At 44.1% G+C, this 22,951-nt stretch overlaps 1 long non-coding RNA gene across 1 annotated transcript in view; it reads left to right on the forward strand.

Moving 5' to 3' along the window:
• LOC137312850 (uncharacterized) overlaps positions 1–22,951 on the forward strand; it is a 72,949-nt gene that overhangs the window by 49,673 nt on the left and 325 nt on the right. The window lies entirely within an intron of this gene.

Below are 22,951 nucleotides of genomic sequence, written 5' to 3' on the forward strand. Positions count from 1 at the left end.
GACCTACAGATCTCATTTGGAATTGTTATGTTTTGCTCACACCCGAACATATTTCGTGCCAGTAACAAAATAAATCCTCAATTGTCACTGAACTGATCAAGTGGTTCTAAGGTGCCATTCAAGTGCCGTCAAAAACCTATTTAAAACCTCTTTCTTCAATGTTATTTTCTCCATCTATCGCCTTACCGCGCACTGTCTCTCCCTCACATTCAGCACGCTGTTGAATTCCTTGTAAAGCAATCTCCGATATCTGGTTGCAAACAAAGCCTGACACTGAATTCAGATCTAAACTGAACATTGTCCCCACTCTGATAACTGTCCCCACTCTGGGAACACACAGCCCACAGGAAGCGGGGTGGGCGGCGGTGTTATCAATGTAGCTGGGAGAGCCGGTGTTCTTTGCAAATCCGTGAATTCGCAGCGTTGCTGTGTGGTGCCGATCATGTGGACGCAAAAGAAAACCTATTTCTTCAAATGGCTTTTCCTCCATTTCCTCTTTAACCCGCACTCTCTCACACAATCTGCGTGCATTCGAATTCTTTGTAAAGTAATCTGAGGTCTCTATTTATAAACAAAGCCTGACACTGAATACCAACCACCACTGCATAAGGATCACACTCTGAACACAGACCCCTCACTGAACACAGACCCCAATCTGAATACAGGCTCCACTCTGAGCACAGACTCCACTCTCGACACGGACCCGACTCTGAGCACAGACTCCATTCTGAAGATGTCTTTGTTAGTGTACAGGGAACTTTATTGTACATCTGGACGATGCTGTTCCTCTCCCCTCACTTCTCCTTCACGCTCCATGGCTTCACACACTATTGTAATATTACATATTTCATTTACATTTCCCCGTCACCTTCGTCATCGAATCTTCCTCTCCTCCACTTTATTTCTTTCTCTAAGTATGTTGCAAACCTGCTTGATATTTTATCTATTTCAGTTGCTTTTCTCTGTAAATATAAGACTTTGGTCAGTTTTTAACTCAATTCCTTACTTTGCATTCCGAGCAACAAAGCCACCTCATCGACAGAATATATTTTCATACGGGACAGAGATTGCTCAGGGGGAAGGAGGAATTCTGTTTTGTTGAAGGCGCAATTCTCAAAGTTGTATCAAGAACAAACTATGAGACACCGCCCTGTGTCACATGAGGGGAACACTATGAACATTCACACCTGGGACCGAAATACCTCAAATAAAAATACAGTGCAGAGTTCATGCCTTAACATATTTAGTGCCATTAATGTAAAGATACCCGTAATAATTCATTCATTGGTCAAGAGTCTGTAAGTCCTGAATTGGTTAGGAGACCACACTCTGAACACAGACCCCACTCTGAAGATTTCGATGTGAGTGTTGACGGAGCTTTATTGTATATCTGTTCGGTGCTGTTCCTCTCTCCTCACTTTTCCTTCACGCCCGTGGCTCCACCCACCTTTGTTACATTACTTATGTCATTTCTGTTCCCCCTACCTCTTCATTCCCCAAACTTCCTCTTCTTTACTTCAGTTCTTTCTGCAAATCATCTTCAAATCAACTTTTTTATTTTTCCCATTTTACTGCCTGACTCAGTGACTGAAACATTTTGGTCATTCGCTCCACTCTGGACACAGACACCACTCTGGACACAGACCCCACTATGGACACAGACCCCACTCTGGACACAGAACTCACTGTGAAGATTCCTGTGTTAATGTTGACGGAGCTTTATTGTACATCTGGAAAATGCTGTTCTTCTCTCCTCATTTCTCCTTCAACCCCCGTGCTTCACCCACCTTTGTTACAATACTGATGTCATTTACATTCCCCCCTCCTCTTCAGTCCGACTTCTCCTCTCCTCCACTTTTGTTCTTTCTGCAAATCTTCTTTAAAACTGCGTTTTATTTTTTCCCATTTTACCTGCCTGACTCAGTAACTGAAACATATTGGTCATTCTCCAACTGCATTCATTACTTTGCATACCAAGGAACAAAGCCACCGCATCGACAGAATATATTTTCATTTGGGAAAGAGATTGCTCAGGGGGAACGGAGCTATCGGTTTTGTTGAATTTGAAATCAACCAATATTCTGTCCGAAACAAACTGTGAGGCAGGACCTTGTGTCACATGAGAAGAACTCTGAACATTCACCCCTGAGAATTAAAGATCTCAGGTAAAATTGCTATTTGGAGTTCAGAGCCTAACGTATTTCGTGCAATTAATGAAAGATGTCCTCATTAGTCCCGGAAATGGTAAAGTTGCTCTGAGGTGCCAATCAAGTGCCTTCAAAAAACTGTTTAAAACCTTTTTTCTTCCAAGGTATTTCCTCCATCTTTCTCTTTAACCCGCACTCTCTCTCACTGTCCACACGCAGTTGAATTATTTCCAAAGCAATCTGATAGATCTATTCTCAAACAAAGCCTGACACTGAACAAAGACCGACAATGAACACAGACCCAACTCTGAAAACATTCCCCACTCTGAACACAGAGCCAATTATGAACACAGACCCCACCATGAACACATGCCCCACTTTGAACACATGCACCCCAATCTGAACACTGTCAGCACACAGAACACAGACCCCACAATGAAAACGAACCCCACTCTGAGCACGAACCCCACAATGAAAACGAACCCCACTCTGAGCACGAACCCCACTCTGAGCACGAACCCCACTCTGAGCACGAACCCAACTCTGAGCACGAACCCAACTCTGAGCACGAATCCAACTCTGAGCACGGACCCAACTCTGAGCCCGGACCTCACTCTGAACACAGATCCAACTGTGAACACAGTCCCTCCTCTCAACACAGAATCCACTATGAGCACGGACCCCAATCTAAACACAGACCCCAAGGCGAACACCGTCCCCACTCTGAACACAGCGCCACTCTGAAGCAGAACCAACTCTGAATACAGTCCCCACACTGAACACAAAGCCCATTCTGAACACAGACCCAACACTGAACGCACATCCCACTCTGAACACAGACCACACTCAGAACACAGACTTCACACACAACACAGACCCCACTCTGAACACGGACCCACTCTGAACACAGACCCTGCTCTGAAGATTTGTGTGTTAGTATAGAAAGAGCTTTAGTGTACATCTCGACGACGCTGTTCCTCTCTCCTCATTTCTTCTTCACCCCCGTGGCTCCTCCCACCTTTGGAACATTACATATGTCATTTAAATTCTCCTCTCCTCTTCATCCCCGAATTCTCCTTTCCTCCACTTAAGTTCCTTCTGTAAATCTTCTTTAAATCTGCTTTTTATTTTCCCCATTTTACCAGCCTGACTCAGTCACCGAAAAATTTTGGTCATTTTCCAAATGAATTGCTTACTTTGCATGCAAAGAAACAAAGCAACAAAGCCACCTCATCGACAGAATATATTTTCATACGGGACAGAGATTGCTCAGGGGGAAGGTGGAACTCTGTTTAGTTAAATGCTGAATTCTCACAAAATTGTATCCAGTACAAACTACAATAAACCGCACTGTGTCAAATGAGGGGAACACCGTGAACATTCACCTCTGGGAACTAAACAGCCGAGATAAAATTACTGTGCGGTGTTCAGGCCTTGAAATATTTAGTGGCAGCAATGAAAAGATGCCCTTTATATATCCTGAATTGTAAAGAGGCTGTAAGGTGTCTGCAAGTGCCTTCAAAAGCTGCTTTAAAACCAATTTGTTCAGAGAGCTTTGCCTCCATCTATCTCTTTAAGCTGCACTCTCTCACAGAGTATGCCCGCAGTTGAATCCTTTATAAATTATTCTGTGTTATCGATTGATAAACAAACCTGACACTGAACACAGATCACACACGGAACACAGACACCTATCAGAATACAGACTACACTCTGAACACAGAGCCAACTCTGAAAAAAGACAACACTCTGAACACAGGCCCAACTCTGAACACAAAACCCAATCTGAACACAGACCCCACTCCACATGCAGTCATCACACTGAACGCAAACACCACTCTGAACACAGACCTCACTCTGAAAAAAGACACCACTCTGAACACAAACCCGACTCTGAACACATACACCCCATTCTGAACACAGGCACCACAATCTGAACGAAGAAAAACTGAACAAAGACTTCACTCTGAACAAAGACAGCACTCTGAACACAGACACCAATCTGAACACAGATACCCCACTCTGAACACATATACCCCACTCTGAACACAGACACCAATCTGAACACAGATACCGCACTCTGAACACATATACCCCACTCTGAACACATGCACCCCAATCTGAACAAAGACACCACTCTGAACACAGGCCCCGCTCTGAACACAGACCCCACTCTGAAATTTTCTGTGTTAGTGTAGACAGAGCTTTATAGTACATCTGGGCGATGCTGTTCCTCTCTCCTCACTTCTCCTTCACCCCAGTGGCTTCACCCACCTTTGGAACATTACAGATCTCATTTACATTCTCCTCTCCTTTTCATCCCCGAATTCTCCTCTCCTCCACTTTAGTTCTTTCTGTAAATCTTCTCTAAATCTGCTTTTCATTTTCCCCGTTTCACCAGCCTGACACAGCAACTGAAATATTTTGGTCATTTTCCAAATGAATTGCTTACTTTGCATACAATGGAACAAAGCCACCTCATCAACATAATATGTTTTCATAAGGGACACAGATTGCTCAGGGGCAACGGAGGTATCTGTTTTTTTGAAGTTCGAATTCAACCAATATTCTGTCCGAAACAAACTGTGAGACAGGACTTTGTGTCACACCAGGACAAACGCTCCTAACATTCAACCCTGGGATCTACAGATCTCAGGTAGAATTGTTATGTTTTGCTCAAACCCGAACATATTTCGTGCCAGTAATAAAAATAAATCCTCAATAGTCCCTGAACAAATAAAGTTGCACTAAGATGCCATTCAAGTGCCATCAAAAACCTATTTAAATCCTGTTTCTTCAAAATTATTTTCTCCACCCATCTCCTTACCCCGCACTGTTTGTCCATCACATTCTGCACGCTGCTGAATTCTTTTTAAAGCAATCTCCGATATCTATTTACAAACAAAGCCTGGCACTAAATACAGACCGAAACTGCATAAGGGCCATATTCTGAACACAGGCCCCAGTCTGAAGATGTTTTTTGTTAGTGTACAGGAAACTTTATTGCACATCTGGACGATGCTGTTCCTCTGCCCTCACTTCTCCTTCACCCCGCCCCACCGCCTTGGCTCGACCCATCTTTGTAACATTAGTTATGTCATTTACATTTCCGCTTCATCTTCCTCATCGAATCTTCCTCTCCTCCACTTTACTTCTTTCTCTAAGTATGCTGTAAATCTGCTTTTATTTTCCCCATTTTAGTTGCTTTCCTCTGTAAACATAACACTTTGGTCAGTTTTCAACTTAATTCCATACTTCGGACTCCCAGCAACAAAGCCACCGCATGGACAGAATATATTTTCATACGGGACAGAGATTGCTCATGGGGAAGGAGGAATTCTGTTCAGTTAAAGGATTAATTCTCATGAAATTGTATTGACAACAAATTATGAGACTCGTGCCTGTGTCACAGGAGGGGAACAATATTAACATTCACCCCTGGGAACTAAATAAAGAGATCAAATTACAGTGCGGAGTTCAGGACTTAAAATATTTAGTGCCAGGAATGTAAATATGCCCTTAATATGTCCTTAAATGTAAAGAGGGTCTAAGGTGTCTGCAAGTGCCTTCAAAAGCAGTCGAATCCTTTTTAAATTATTCTGAGGTATCTATTTATAAACAAAGCCTGACACTGAACACAGATCCGACACGGAACACAGACTCCTCTCAGAACAAAGACACCAATCTGAACACAGGCCCCACTCTGAATAGATACTGCCCACTCTGAACACAGGCCCCACTCTCAACACAGGCCCCACTCTGAACAGAGAGTCCAATCAACACATCGTCATCAGACTGAACGCAAATCCCAGTCTGAACACAGAAACCCACTCTGAACACAGAACCCACTCTGAAGATTCCTGTGTTCGTGTGGACAGAGCTTTATTTTACATCTGGACGATACTTTCATCTCTCCCAACTTCTCCTTCAACCCCCGTGGCTCCACCACGTTTGGAACATTACTTTTGTCATTTACATTCCCCAGACCTCTTCATTCCGAATTCTCCTCTCCTTCACTTTAATTCTTTCTGCAAAACTTCTTTAAATCTGCTTTTTATTTTCCCCGTTTTACCTGCCTGACTCAGTAACTGTAACATTTTGGTCATTTTGGAACTGAATTAATTAATTTGCATACCAAGGAACAAAGCCACGTCATTGACAGAATATATTTTCATGCGTGACAGGGATTGCTCAGGGGGAACGGAGCTATCTGTCTTGTTGAATTTCGAATTCAATCAAAATTCTGTCCGAAACTGTGAGGCAGGACCTTGTGTTACATGAGGGGAAACACTCTGAACATTCACCCCTGAGACCTACAGATCTCAGGTAGAATTGTTATGTTTTGCTCAGACCCGAACATGTCTCGTGCCAGTAATGAAAGACATCCTCAATAGTCCTTGAACTGATAAAGTTGTTCGAAGGTGCCATTCAAGTGCCGTCAAAAACCTATTTAAAACCTGTTTCTTCAATGTTATTTTCTCCACCTATCTCCTTAACACGCACTATCCCTGCCACACACTCTGCGCGCTGTTGAATTCTTTTTAATGCAATCTCCGAAATCTATTTAAAAACAAATTCTGACACTGAATACAGATCGAAACTAAACATTGTCCCCACTCTGATAACTATCCCCGCTCTGGGAACACAAAGCCCACAGGAAGCGGGGTGGGAGACGGTGCAATCAATGTCGCTGTGAGAGTCGGTGTTCTTTATCAGTCCCTGAATTGGCAGCTTTGCTCTGTGTTGCCGATCACGTGCACGCAATAGAAAACCTATTTCTTCAAAAGGCTTTTCCTCCATTTTCTCTTTAACACGCAAACTCTCCCACATTCTGCGTGCAGTCGAATTCTTTGTAAAATAATCTGAGGTATCTATTCATAAACGAATTCTGACACTGTATACCGACCACCACTGCATAAGGGCCATGCTCTGAATGGAGGCCCCTCTCTGAACACAGACTCCATTCTGAAGATGTCTTCGTTAGTGTACAGGAAACGTTATTGTACATCTGGACGGTGCTGTTCCTCTCCCCTCACTTCTCCTTCACCCCGCACCACCCTCTTGGCTCGACCCATCTTTGTAACATTAGTTATGTCATTTACATTTCCCCCTCCTCTTCGTCATTGAATCTTCCTGTCCTCCACTTTACTTCTTTCTCCAAGTATGCGGTAAACCTGCTTTTTTTTATTTTTTTTCCATTTTAGATGCTTTTCTCTGTAAATATAACACTTTGGTCAGTTTTCAACTTAATTCTTGACATTGGATTACGAGCAACAAAGCCACCTCATCGACAGAATACATTTCCACACGGGACAAAGCTTGCTCAGGGGGAGGCAGTAATTCTGTTCAGTTAAAGGCGTAATTCTCACAAAATTTTATCGAGATCAAACTATGAGACACCGCCCTGTGTCAGAGGAGGGGAACACTATGAACATTCACCCCTGGGAACTAAATACCCGAGATAAAATTACTGTTCAGATTTCGGCGCTTGAACTATTTCGTGCCATTAATGTAAAGACGTCTTTAATATATCCTGAATTTGTAAAGAGGCTGTAAGGTGTCTGCAAGTGCCTTCAAAAGCGGCTTTAATACCAATTTGTTCAGAGAGCTTTGCCTCCATCTACGTCTTTAAACTGCACTCTCTCACACAGTATGCACGCAGTTGAATCCTTTATAAATTATTCTGAGTTATTGATTGATAAACAAAGACTGACACTGAACACAGATCCCACACGGAACAGAGACTCCTCTCAGAACACAGACTCCACTCTGAACACAGACCAATGTTGGAACACAGGCCCAACTCTGAACACAGACCCCACTCCAAACACAGACCCCACTCTGAGCACAGACCTCACTCTGAACACAGACCCCACTCTGAACACAGATCTCACTCTGAACACAGACCCCACTCTGAACACAGACCTCACTCTGAACACAGACCCCACTCTGAACACAGATCTCACTCTGAACACAGACCCCACTCTGAACACAGACACCATTCTGAACACAGGCCCCACTGTTCACATGGACCCCACTCTGAACACATACACCTCACTGTGAACACTGACCACACTGTGAACACAGACCCCACTCTGAACACAGGCCCCACTTTGAACACAGACCCCACTCTGAACACAGACCTCACTCTGAACACAGACACCACTCTGAACACAGACGCCACTCCGAACAAAAACCCCACTCTGAACACAGAGCTGACACTGAACACAGACAACCCACTCTGATCACAGAGATCACTCTGAAAAATAAACCCCACTCTGAACACAGGAGCCACTCAAAACACAGGCCCCAATTTGAACACAGACCACACTCTGCGCAAAGGCACCACTCTGGACACAGACACAACTCTGAAGACAGGCCCCACTTTTCATATGGACCCCACTGTGAACACATACACCTCACTGTGAACACAGACTCCAATGTGAACACAGACTCCCCTCTGAACACAGATACAACTCTGAAGAAAGACAGCACTCTGAACACAGTCCCCACTCTGAACACAGACACCACTCAGAGCCCATAAACCCCACTCTGAACACTGTCGCCACTCAGAACACATTCCCCACAATGAGCATGGACCCCACTCTGGACACGAACACCACTCTGAGCACGAACCCCACTCTGAGCACGGGCCCCACTCTGAGCACAAACTCCACTTTGAGCACGGGGCCCACTCTGAGCACGGGGCCCACTCTGATCACGGAGCGAACTCTGAACACAGATCCAACTGTGAACACAGTCCCCGCTCTCAACACAGAAGCCACTCAGAGCATGGACCCCAATCTAAACACAGAACCCACGGCGAACACAGTCCCCACTCTGAACACAGAGCCACTCTGAAGCAGAACCCACTCTGAATGCAGTCCCCACACTGAACACAAACCCATTCTGAACACAGATCCCACACAGAACACCGATCCCACTCTGAACACAGACCACATTCAGAACAGAGACTCCACTCTGAACACAGAATCCACTCTGAACACAGAATCCACTCTGAACACAGAATCCACACTGAACACAGACCCAATTCTGACCTCAGATCCACTCCGAACACACAACCGACTCTGAAGATTTCTGTGTTCGTATCGAAAGAGCGTTGTTTTACATCTGGACGTTGCTGTTCCTCTCTCCTCATTTCTCCTTCATCCCCTTGGCTCCACCAACCTTTAGAACGTGACCTATGTGAATTACATTCCCCCTTCCTCTTCATCCCCGAATTCTCCTCTCCTCCACTTTCGTTCTTTCTGTAAATCTTCTTTAAATCTGCTTTTTTTCCCCCCATTTTACCAGCCTGACTCAGGAACCAAAGAAAATCGTTCATTTTGCAAAATGAATTGCTTACTTTGCATACAAAGCAACAAAGCCACCTCATGGTCAGAATATATTTTCATAAGGGACAGAGATTGCTCAGGGGATGGAGGAATTCTGTTCAGTTAAAGGTTTAGTTCTCACAAAATTGTATCAAGAACAATCTATAATACAGCGCCCTGTTTCACATGGGGGGAACACAGTGAACATTCACCCCTGGGAACTAAATACTGGAGATATAATTACTGTGCGGAGTTCAGGCCTTGGAATATTTAGTGCCAGTAATGAAAAGATGCCCTTAATATATCCTGAATTGTAAAGAGGGTGTAAGGTGTCTGCAAGTGCCTTCAAAAGCTGCTTTAAAACCAAATTGTTCAGAGAGCTTTGAGTCCATCTATCTCTTCAAGCTGAACTCTCTCACACAGTACGCACGCCGTTCAATCCTTTACAAATTATACTGAGTTATCGATTGATAAACAAAGCCTGACACTGAACACAGACTCCTCTCAGAACACAGACACCACTCTGAACACAGACCCCACTCTGAACACAGACCCCACTCTGAACAAAGACAGCACTCTGAACACATGCCCAACTCTGAACGCAGACCCCACTCCACATGCAGGCATCACACTGAACGCAAACAACACTCTGAACTCAGACACCACTCTGAACATCGACTTCGCTCTGGAAAAAGACACCACTCTGAAAACAGACCCCGCTCTGAACAACGACCTCACTCTAAACAAAAACCCCACTGTGAACAAAGACCTCATTCTGAACACATACACCCCACTCTGAACACAGAGATCACTCTGAAAAAAGACAGCACTCTGAACACATGCCCAACTCTGAACACAGACCCCACTCTGAACACAGACCCCACTCCACATGCAGGCATCACACTGAACGCAAACACCACTCTGAACGCAGACACCACTCTGAACATCGACTTCGCTCTGAACAAAGACACCACTCTGAACAAATACAGCACTCAGATCACAGGCACCACTCTGAAAACACATCTACCCCACTCTAAAAACATGCACCCCGATCTGAACAAAGACACCACTCTGAACACAGGCCCCACTCTGGACACAGACCCCACTCTTAAGATTTCTGTGTTAGTGTGGACAGAGCTTTATTGTACATCTGGACGATGCTGTTCCTCTCTCCTCACTTCTCCTTCACCCCAGTGGCTCCACCCACCTTTGGAACATCACATATTTCATTTACATTCCCCTCTCCTTTTTATCCCCGAATTCTCCACTCCTCCACTTTAGTTCCTTCTGTAAATCTTCTTTAATCTGCTTTCTATTTTCCACACGTTACCAGCCTGACCCAGAAACTGAAATATTTGGTCATTTTCCATGTGAATTGATTGCTTTGCATACAATGGAACAATGCCACCTCATCAACAGGATGCGTTTTCATAAGGGACACAGATTGCTGAGGGGAAACGGAGGTATCTGTTTTTTTGAAGTTCGAATTCAAACAATATTGTGTCCAAAACAAACTGTGAGACAGGATTTGTGTCACACGAGGACAAACGCTCCTCACATTCAACCCTGGGATCAACATATCTCAGGTAGAATTGTTATGTTTTGCTCAGACCCGAACATATTTCGTGCCAGTAATGAAATACATCCTCATAGTCACTGAACTGATAAAGTTGCTCTCGGGTGCCATTCAAGAGCCATCAAAAACCTATTTAAATCCTGATTCGTCAAACCTATTTTCTCCACCTATCTCCTTACCCCGCACTGTTTTTACCTCACATTCTGCACGCTGCTGAATTCTTTTTAAAGTAATCTCCGATATCTATTAACAAACAAAGCCTGGCACTAAATTCAGACCGAAATTGCATAAGGGCCATATTCTAAACAGAGTCCCCAGTCTGAAGATGTTTTTTGTTAGTGTACAGGAAACTTCATTGCACATCTGGACGATGCTGTTCCTCTCCCCTCACTTCTCCTTCACCCCGCCCCACCGCCTTGGCTCAACCCATCTTTGTAACATTAGTTATGTCATTTACATTTCCCCTTCCTCTTCCTCATCGAATCTTCCTCTCCTCCACTTTACTTCTTTCTCTAAGTATGCTGTAAATCTGCTTTTATTTCCCCCATTTTAGTTGCTTTCCTCTGTAAACATAACACTTTGGTCAGTTTTCAACTTAATTCCATACTTCAGATTACCGAGCAACAAAGCCACCTCATGGACAGAATATATTTTCATAAGGGACAGAGATTGCTCAGGGGGAAGGAGGAATTCTGTTCAGTTAAATACTTAATTCTCATGAAATTGTATTGACAACAAATTATGAGACTCCGACATGTGTCACAGGAGGGGAACAATATTAACATTCACCCCTGGGAACGAAATAACTGAGATGAAATTACAGTGCCGAGTTCAGGCCTTAACATATTTAGTGCCATGAAGGTAAAGATGCCCTTAATATGGCCTTAATTGTAAAGAGGGTCGAAGGTGTCTGCAAGTGCCTTTAAAAGCTATTTCAAAACCCATTTCTTCAAAGAGCTTTGCCTCCATCTATCTCTTTAAGCAGCACTTTTTCTCACATTCTGCAAGCAGCCAAATCCTTTTTAAATTAGACTGAGGTATCTATTTATAAACAAAGCCTGACACTGAACACAGATCCGACACGGAACACAGACTCCTCCCAGAACAAAGACACCACTCTCTACTCCCACCAAAGTCGGAGCACAGAACCCACTCTGAACAAAGCTACCAATCTGAACACGGACCCCACTCTGAATACATACTGCCCACTCTGAACACAGGCCCCACTCTGAACATAGAGTCTAATCAACACATCGTCATCAGACTGAACGCAAATCCCAGTCTGAACACAGAAACCCACTCTGAACACAGACCCCACTCTGAAGATTCCTGTGTTCGTGTAGACAGAGCTTTATTTTACATCTGGACGATACTTTCATCTCTCCCCACTTCTCCTTCAACCCCCGTGGCTCCACCCAGGTTTGGATCATTACTTATGTCATTTACATTCCCCAGACCTCTTCATTCCGAATTCTCCTCTCCTTCACTTTAATTATTTCTGCAAAACTTCTTTAAATCTGCATTTTATTTCCCCCATTTTACCTGCCTGACTCAGTAACTGTAACATTTTGGTCATTTTCTAACTGAATTCTTTAATTGCATCCCAAGGAACAAAGCCGCGTCATCGACAGAATATATTTTCATGCGGGACAGAGATTGCTCAGGGGGAACGGAGCTATCTGTCTTGTTCAATTTCGAATTCAATCAATATTCTGTCCGAAACTGTGAGGCAGGACCTTGTGTCACATAAGGAGAAAAACTCTGAACTTTCACACCTGGGACCAACAGATCTCAGTTAGAATTGTCATGTTTTGCTCAGACACGAACATGTCTCGTGCCAGTAATGAAATACATCCTCAATGGTCCTTGAACTGATAAAGTTGTTCTATGGTTCCATTCAAGTGCCGTCAAAAACCTATTTAAAACCTGTTTCTTCAATGTTATTTTCTCCACCAATCTCCTTAACACGCACTATCCCTGCCACACACTCTGCGCGCTGCTGAATTCTTTGCAAAGCAATCTCCGATATCTATTTAAAAACAAATTCTGGCCCTGAATACAGATCGAAACTAAACATTGTCCCCACTCTGATAACTTTCCCCGCTCTGGGACCACAAAGCCCACAGAAAGCGTGGTGGGAGGCGGTGTAATCAATGTAGCTGTGAGAGCCGGTATTCTTTATAAGTCCGTGAATTGGCAGCGTTGCTCTGTGGTGCCGATCACGTGCACGCAAAAGAAAACCTATTTCTTCAAAAGGCTTTTCCTCCATTTTCTATTTAACCCGCAATCTCTCCCACATTCTGCGTGCAGTCGAATTCTTTGAAAAGTAATCTGAGGTATCTATTTATAAACAAAGTCTGACACTGAATTACAACCACCACTTCATAAGGGCCATGCTCTGAATTGAGGCCCTTCTCTGAACATAGACTTCATTCTGAAGATGTCTTTGTTAGTGTACAGGATACTTTATTGTAAATCTGGACGGTGCTGTTCCTCTCCCCTCACTTCTCCTTTACCCCGCACCACCCCCTTGGCTCGACCCATCTTTGTATCATTACTTATGTCATTTACATTTCCCCCTCCTCTTCGTCATTGAATCTTCATCTCCTCCACTTTACTTCTATCTCGAAGGATGCGGTAAACCTGCTTTTTGTTATCTCCATTTTAGTTGCTTTTCTCTATAAATATAACACTGGTCAGTTTTCAACATAATTCCTTACTTTGGATTCTTCGCAACAAAGCCACCTCATCGACAGAATATATTTTCATACGGGACAAAGCTTGCTCAGGGGGAGAGGAACAGCATCGTCCAGATGTACAATAAAGCTCTTTCCACACTAACACAGAAATCTTCAGAATGGGGTCTGTGTCCATAGTAGGGCCTCTGTTCATTGTGGTGTCTTTGTTCAGATTGGGGTACATGTTTTCAGAGTGGGGTAGATGTGTTTTCAGAGTGGTGTCTGTGATCATAGTGCTGTCTTTGTTCAGAGTGGTGTCTTTGTTCAGAACGGTGCCTGTGTTCAGAATTGGGAGCATGTGTTCAGAGTGGGGTGTCGGTGTTAAGAGTGAGGTCTGTATTCAAAGTGGGGTCTGTGTTCAGTGTGGCACCTGTGTTCAGAGTTGTGTCTTTTTTCAGAGTGAAAGGCGTAATTCTCACAAAATTTTATCGAGAACAAACTATGAGACACCGCCCTGTGTCACAGGAGGGGAACACTATGAACATTCACCCCTTGGAACTAAATACACGCGATAAAATTACTGTGCGGAGTTCAGGCCTTGAACTAATTAGTGCCATTAATGTAAAGATGCCCTTAATATATCCTGAATTGTAAAGAGGCTGTAAGGTGTCTGCAAGTGCCTTCAAAAGCTGCTTTAAAACAAATTTGTTCAGAGAGTTTTGCCTCCATCTATCTCTTTAAGCTGCACTCTCTCACAGTATGCACGCAGTTGAATCCTTTGTAAATTATGTTGAGTTATTGATTGATAAACAAAACCTGACACTGAACACAGATCCCACAGTGAACAGAGACCAATGACGGTACACAGACCCCACTTTGAACAAAGACACCACTCTGAACACAGGCCCAACACTGAACACAGGCCATCTCTGAACACAGAGCACACTCAGAACACAGACACGACTCTGAACACAGACCTCACTCTGAACACAGACACCGCTCTGAACACAGACCCCACTCTAAACGCAATCCCCATTCTGAACACTAACCCCATTCTGAACACATTCACCCCACTCTGCACACAGACTCTATGAACACAGGCCCCACTCTGAACACAGACCCCACTCTGAACACAGGCCCCACTTTGAATACTGACCTCACTCTGAACACATACACCCCACTCTGAACACAGGCACCACTCTGAAGACAGACCCCTCTCTGAACATGGACCCCACTCTGAACACAGACTCCACTCTGAACACAGACACCATTCTGAAGACAGACCTCACTCTGAACATATGCACACCACTCTGAACACAGTCCCCACTCTGAACAAAGACACCACTCTAAACAAAGAACCCACTCTGAACAAAGACCCAACTCTGAACACAAACCCCACTGTGTGCACAGACCCCACTCTGAAGACCTGTTTTAATGTTGATGGAAATTTATTGTACATCTGGACGATGCTGTTCCTCTCCTCTCACTTCTCCTTCACCCCCGTGGCTCTACCCACCTTTGCAACATTGTATATATCAATTAAATTCCCCCTCCCCTTCATTTCGAATTCTCCCCTCCTCCACTTTCGTTGTTTCTGCAAATCTTCTTTAAATCTGCTTGTTATTTTCCCCATTTTACCAGCCTGACTCAGTAACTGAAACAGTTTGCTCCTTTTCCAACTGAATTGCTTACATTGCATACCAAGGTACAAAGCCACCCGGTCAACAGAATACGTTTTCGTAAGGGACACAGATTGCTCATGGGAACGGAGGGATCTGTTTTGTTGAATTTCGAATTGAACCAATATTCTGTCCGAAACAAACTGTGAGGCAGGACCTTGTGTCACATGAGGAGAAACACTGTGAACATTCACCCCTGAGACTTAAAGATCTCAGGTAAAAAATTGCTTTTTGTAGTTCAGAGCCTAACATGTTTCGTGCCAGTACTGAAAGATGTCCTTATTCGCCCCGGAAATGGTAACGTTGCTCTCAGGTGCCACTCAAGTGTCTTCAAAAAACGGTTCAAACCATTTTCTTTCAAGTTATTCCCTCCATCTATCTCTTTAACCCGCACTCTCTCTCTCTCTCTCTCTCAGCTTCTGCACGCATTTGAATTCTTTGTAAAGCAATCTGAGTCATCTATTTACAAACAAAGCCTGACACTGAACACAGTCCCCACTCTGAACACAGACCCACTCTGACATAGCACCCACTCTGACACAGAACACACTCTGAAAACAGACCCACTCTGAGACAGAACCCACTCTGAACAAAGACCTCACTCTGACACAGTTCACACTCTGAGACATAACCTACTCTGAGACAGACCCCACTCTGACACAGAACACACTCTGAAAACAGACCCACTCTGACACAGAACCCACTCTGACACAGAACCCACTCTGACACAGAACCCACTCTGAGACATAACACACTCTGAGACATAACCCACTCCGACACAGAACACACTCTGAGACAGAACCCACTCTGACATCGAACCCACTCTGAAAACAGACCCACTCTGACTCAGAAGCCACTCTGACATCGAACCCACTCTGACACAGAACCCACTCTGACATCGAACCCACTCTGACACAGAACCCACTCTGACACAAAAGCCACTCTGAAAACAGACACACTCTGACATAGAACACATTCTGACACAGAACACACTCTGACACAAAAGCCACTCTGAAAACAGACACACTCTGACACAAAACACACTCTGACACAGAACACACTCTGAAACAGAATCCACTCTGACACAGAACACACTCTGACACAGAATCCACTCTGACACAGAACACACTCTGACACAGAACACACTCTGACACAGAACACACTCTGACACAGAATCCACTCTGACACAGAACAAATTCTGAAAACAAACTCACTCTGACACAGAACCCACTCTGAGACAGAAGCAACTCTGAAAACAGACCCACTCTGACACACAACACACTTTGACACAGAAGCCACTCTGAACAAAGACCCCACTCTGAAGATTTCCGTGTTAGTGTAGACAGAGCTTTATTGGACGTGTGGACGATGCTGTTCCTCTCTCCTCACTTCTCCTTCACCCCCGTCGCTCCACCCACTTTGGAAAATTAAATATTTCATTTACATTCCCCTCTCCTTTTCATCCCCGAATTCTCCTCTCCTCCACTGTAGTTCTTTCTGTAAATCTTCTTTAAATCTGCTTTTTTCCCCCCATTTTACCAGCCTGACCCAGTAACTGAAATCGTTTCGTCTTTTTCCAAATGAATTGCTGACAAAGGAATTGCATACAAAGGAATTGCATACAAAGGAACAAAGTCACCTCATCAACAGAATACGTTTTCATAAAGGACACAGATTGCTCAGGGGCAACGGAGGTATCTGTTTTGTTGAAGTTCGAATTCAACCACTATTCTGTCCAAAACAAACTGTGAGAGGACTTTTTGTCGCATGAGGAGAAACACTCCGAACACTCACCCCTGGGACCAACAGATCTCAGGTAGAATTGTTATGTTTTGCTCAGACCCGAACATATTTCGTGCCAGTAATGAAATACATCCTCAATAGTCCCTGAACTGATAAAGTTGTTCTAAGGTGCCATTCAAGTGCCGTCAAAAACCTATTTAAAATCTATTTCTTCAATGTTATTTTCTCCACCTATCTCCTTACCCCGCACTGTCTGTCCCTTATATTCTGCGCTCTGTTGAATTCTTTGTAAAGCAATCTCCGATATCTATTTACAAACTAAACCTGACACTGAATACAGTTCGAAACTGAACATTGTCCCCACTCTGAACACTGTCCCCACCCTGAGTACACAGAGCTCACAGGAAGCGAGGTGGGAGGCGGTGTTATCAATGTAGCTGTGAGAGCCGGTATTTTTTAGAAGTCCCTGAATTAGCAGCGTTGCTCTGTGGTGTCGATCATGTGGACGCAAAAGAAAACCTATTTCTTCAAAAGGCTTTTCCTCCATTTTCTCTTTAACCCGCACTCTCTCACACAATCTGCGAGCAGTCGAATCCTTTGTAAAGTAATCTGAGGTATCTATTTATAAACAAAGTTTGACACTGAATACCGACCACCAATGCATAAGGACCATACTCTGAATAGAGGCCCCTCTCTGAACACAGACCACAATCTGAACACAGGCTCCAGTCTGAACACAGACCCCACTCTCTACATGTCCCCGACTCTGAGCACAGACTCCATTCCGAAGATGTCTTTGTTAGTGTACAGGAAACTTTATTGTCCATCTGGACGATGCTGTTTCTCTCCCCTCACTTCTCCTTCACCCTCCATGGCTTCACACACGATTGTAATATTACATATTTCATTTACATTTCTCCCTCATCTCCGTCATCGAATCTTCCTCTCCTCCACTTCATTTCTTTCTCTAAGTATGCTGTAAATCTGATTGTTATTTTCCCCATTTTACTTGCTTTTCTCTGTAAATATAACACTTTGGTCAGTTTTCAACTTAAGTCCTTACTTTGGATTCCTACCACAAAGCCAACTCATCGACAGAATATATTTTTCATCAGGGACAGAGATTGCTGAGGGGGAAGGAGGAATTGTGTTTTGTTGAAGGCGTAATTCTCACAAAATTGTGTCCAGAAGAAAAAGAGACACTACCCTCTGTCACATGAGGGGAACACTATGAACATTCAACCCTGGGACCTAAATACCTGAGATAAAAGTACTGTGCGGAGTTCAGGCTTTAAAATATTTCGTGCCATTAACCCGCACTCTCTCTGTCTCATATGCTGCACGCAGTTGAATTCTTTGTAAAGCAATCTGAGATATCTATTTACAAACAAAGCCTGAGACTGAACACATTCCCCACTCTGAACACATTTCCCAATCTGAACACTGTCCCCACTCTGAACACTGTCCCCACGCTCAACAAAGACCCCACCCTGAACACAGACCCCACCCTGAACACAGACCCCATTCTGAACACAGAATCCACTCCCAACACAGAGCCAACTATGAACACAGACTCCACTCCGAAAACAGACTCCACTCTGAACACAGACCCCACTCTGAACACAGAGCAAACTATGAACACTGACCCCACTCTGAACACAGAGCCAAATATGAACACAAACCCCACTATGAACACAGAGCAAACTATGAACACAAACCTCACTATGAACACAGACCCCACTCTCAACACAGACCCCACTCTGAACAGTGTCCCTATTCTGGAAACAGAACCCACAGGAAGCGGGGTGGGAGGAATTGTAATCAAGTTCGCTGTTTGAACCGTTGTCCTTTATAATTCCCTGAATTGGCGGAGTTGCTCTGAGCTGCCGATCATGTGCCCTCAAAGGAATGTTTAAAAATTATTTCTTCAAAGGGCATTTCCTCAAACTTCTCTTTATTCCGCACTCTCTCACACTTTTTGCGTGCAGTCTTTGTAAAGTATCCTGAGGTATCGATTTATAAACAAAATCTAACATTGAATACCGACTACCACTGCATAAGGACCATACTCTGCACACAAACCCCTCTCTGAACACAAACCCCAATCTGAATACAGGATCCACTCTGAACACAGACACCATTCTGAAGATGTCTTTGTTAGTGTACAGGAGGCTTTATTGTACATCTGGACGATGCTGTTCCTCTACCCTCACTTCGCCTTCACCCTCCATGGCTCCACTTACCGTTGTTACATTACATTTGTCATTTACATTTCCCCCTTTCTCTTCGCCATCGAATCTTCCACTCCTCCACTTTATTTCTTTCTCTAACTATGCTGTAAATCTGCTTTTTACTTTCCCCATTTTAGTTACTTTTATCTGTAAGTATTTCACTCTGGTCATCTTTCAACTTAATTCCTTAATTCGGATTTCTAGCAACAAAGCCACCTCATCGACAGAATATATCTTCATACGGAACAGAGATTGTTCAGGGCGAAGGAAGAATTCGGTTTTGTTGAAGGCGCAATTCTCACAAAATTGTGTCCAGAACAAACTGTGAGACAGGGACCTGTTTCACATGAGGGAAACCGCTGAGAACTAAATATCTCTCATAATATTGCTGTGCAGAATTCAGACCCTAAAATATTTAGAGCCATTAATGAAAATATATCCTTAATAAGCCCTAAATTGGTAAAGTGATTCCAAGGTGACGATTAAATGCCTTCAAAAGCTGCTTTAAAACCAATTTCTTCAGAGAGCTTTGCCTCCATCTATCTTTTTAAGCCGCACTCTCACCCATTCTGCAAGCAGTTGAATCCTTTATAAATTCGTCTGAGGTATCGATTTATAAACAAAGCCTGACACTGAACACAGATCCGACACGGAACACAGACCCCATTCTGATCAAAGACCCGACTTTGAACACTGTCCAAACTCGGAACACTCCATTGAAAGGCAAACAAGGCAAGGCAGTACAAAATAAATGGGGGGATACTGAGAGGAGAAGAGGAACCAACGGACCTTGGTGTGCTTGTCCACAGATCCCTGAAGGTAGCAGCACAGGTAGATCAGATGGTTCAAAAGGCATACGGGATACTTTCCTTTATCACTCTGAGCACAGATCCACTCTGAACACAGACACCACTCTGAACACAGACAAACATTTAACGCAAACCTCATTCTGAACACATACTCCACTCTGAACATAGATCCCATTCTGAACACAGACCCCACTCTGCACAAACACCACTCTGAACACAGACCCCAATCTGAACAAAGACCCCATTCTGAACAAACACCACTCTGAACATTGACCCCATTCTGAACACAGACCACACTCTGAACACAGACCCCACTCTGAAGATGTCTGTGTTAGTGTTCACGGAGCTTTATTGTACATCTGTTCCAAAGAAAAAAAAATAGCATTTTCAATCTTTACTAATAGCTAAAATTCTGCAGCTCTGGCAACATCCTCGCAATTCTCTTCTGTCCCCTCTCCAGTGCAATCACATCTTTACTGTAATGTGGTGACCAGAACTGTAGCAAGTACTCAAGCTGTGACCTAACCAAAGTTTTATGCGGTTCTCGCATAACCTCCCTGCTCTTGTATTCTATGCCTCCGCTGATAAAGGAAAGTATCCCGTGTGCCTTTTGAACCATCTGATCTACCTGTCCTGCTACCTTCAGGGATCTGTGGACATGCACGCCAATGTCCGTTGGTTCCTCTACTCCTCTCAGTATCCCCCCATTTATTGTGTACTCCCTTGTCTTGTTTGCCTTTCACAAATGCATTCCCTCATTCTTCTCTGCATTGAATTCCATTCGCCACTTTTCTGCCCAACTGACCAGTCCATTGATATCGTTCTGAATTCCACAGCGTTCCACCTCACGATCAACCACACGACCAATTTTTGTATCATCTGCAAACTTCATGGCCAAGCTCCCCACATTCAAGGCCAAATCAATAATATATACCACAAAAAGCAAGAGACCTACTATCGAGCCCTGTTGGACCCGAAAGGAAACAGCCTTCCAGTCGCAAAAACAACCGTCAACCACGGTAGGAACAACTCGGGTTAGATACAGAGAAAATCTCCTCCTACACCGCCCCTTCAACACTCCCAGGTCAGGTACAACAGAGGTTAGAGACAGAGTAAAGCTCCATCAACACTCCCATGAACTGTGTGTGGGTGTCAGTCCCACACCCGATGAGATCTACCAACAGAGGCCGAGATGTAGCCTGCGCCTTCCGCAGAGATCACAGATGTGATGCTGTGATCCTGATTCTCTCTCTCTCTCTCTCTGTCATTCTACTCTCTCTCTCTGACCAGTCTCCATCACTCGTTCTGTCACCGTCTCTCGCTCTCTCTGTCTATCTCTCCCCTGTTTCTCGATCTGTGCCTGTATCTCTCTCTCTTTTCTCTCTGTCGGTCTCTCTCACTCTCCCCCTTGTCTTTCTCTTTCTTCCCCTCTGTCTCTTTTTATATTTCTGTGCTCTCCTTCTCTTCCTCTACTCTATGTCTCATCCTCTTTTCTCTCTCTCTGTCTCTCTCTCTCTCTCTACTATCTCTCTTTCTCACCCTACTCTATGTCTGTCTGTCTCTCTCTCTCCTAATCGCTCTACCTCGGCTCCGTCTGTCTGTCACTACTCTCCCTATTTCTCTTGCCCTCTATTCTCTCTCTCTGTACCTCACCTCTCTGTGATAATAAATTAATTGGCAAAAGATCTAGATGCAAAATGAGGACACACTTTGCACTGAGGTTTATTAAGATCTCGAATGCAACATCTGAAAGAGCGGTGGAACCACATTCCATCGGCACTTTCAAAAGGCAATTTGCAGGGTGGTGGGGAAATAGCTGGGGTGTGGGACTAAATTGGGCCGTTCTTTCAAGGAGCTAGCACAGGTATGAAGGGCCGAATGTATGTTAACATTCCAGGATTTGGCAGACTATACAGCATTGAAACAGGCCAATCGGCCCAACAGTTCCATGCCAGTGTTTATGCTCCAAACGAGCCCCCTCCCCTCCTTCTTCATCTAACCCTATCAACATGTCCTTCTATTCATTTCTCATCTCACTGAAACATATAAAATAGAATATAAGATCCTGAGGGGGCAAGACAGGATAGATGCTGAGAGATTGTTTCCCCTGGCTGGCGAGTGTAGATCAAGGGGGAATATTCTTCGGATAAGAGGTCAGCCATTTACGACTGAGATGAGGAGGAATTTCTTCACTCAAAGGTTTGCGAATCTTTGGAATTCTCTACCCTAGAGGGCTGTGGATGCTCAGTCGTTGAGTATATTCAAGGCTGGGACTGATCGATTTTTGGACTTTTGGTGAATCAAGGGATTTGGGGATCGGGCGGGAAAGTGGAGTTGAGGCAGAAGATCAGCCAAGATCTGATTGAATGGCGGAGCCGGCTCAAGGGGCCATACGACCTAATCCTGCTCCCATTTCTTATGTTCTTATGATATTACTCTCTCATGTGTTTACCTTGCTTCCCCTTAAATCCATCTTTGCTATTCCTCTCCACTACTTTTTGTGGTAGCGAGTTTGACATTCTCAGCACCATCTGGGTAAATAAACTTCTCCTGCATTTATTATTCGAATCAATTCGATTTATTAATGACTATCTTATAATAATGACCCCTGGTTCTGGTCTCCCTTTCAGGTGGAAACATCTCTACGTCTACCCTATCAAACACGTCATTAATCTTAAAGACCTCTATCACGTCACTCCTCAGTCTTCTCTTTTCTAGAGAAAAGAGCCCCAGCTTGTTCTCTCTTTCCTGACA

Source organism: Heptranchias perlo, unplaced genomic scaffold (assembly GCF_035084215.1).
Source record: "Heptranchias perlo isolate sHepPer1 unplaced genomic scaffold, sHepPer1.hap1 HAP1_SCAFFOLD_44, whole genome shotgun sequence".
Classification (NCBI taxonomy): Eukaryota; Metazoa; Chordata; class Chondrichthyes; order Hexanchiformes; family Hexanchidae; genus Heptranchias; species Heptranchias perlo.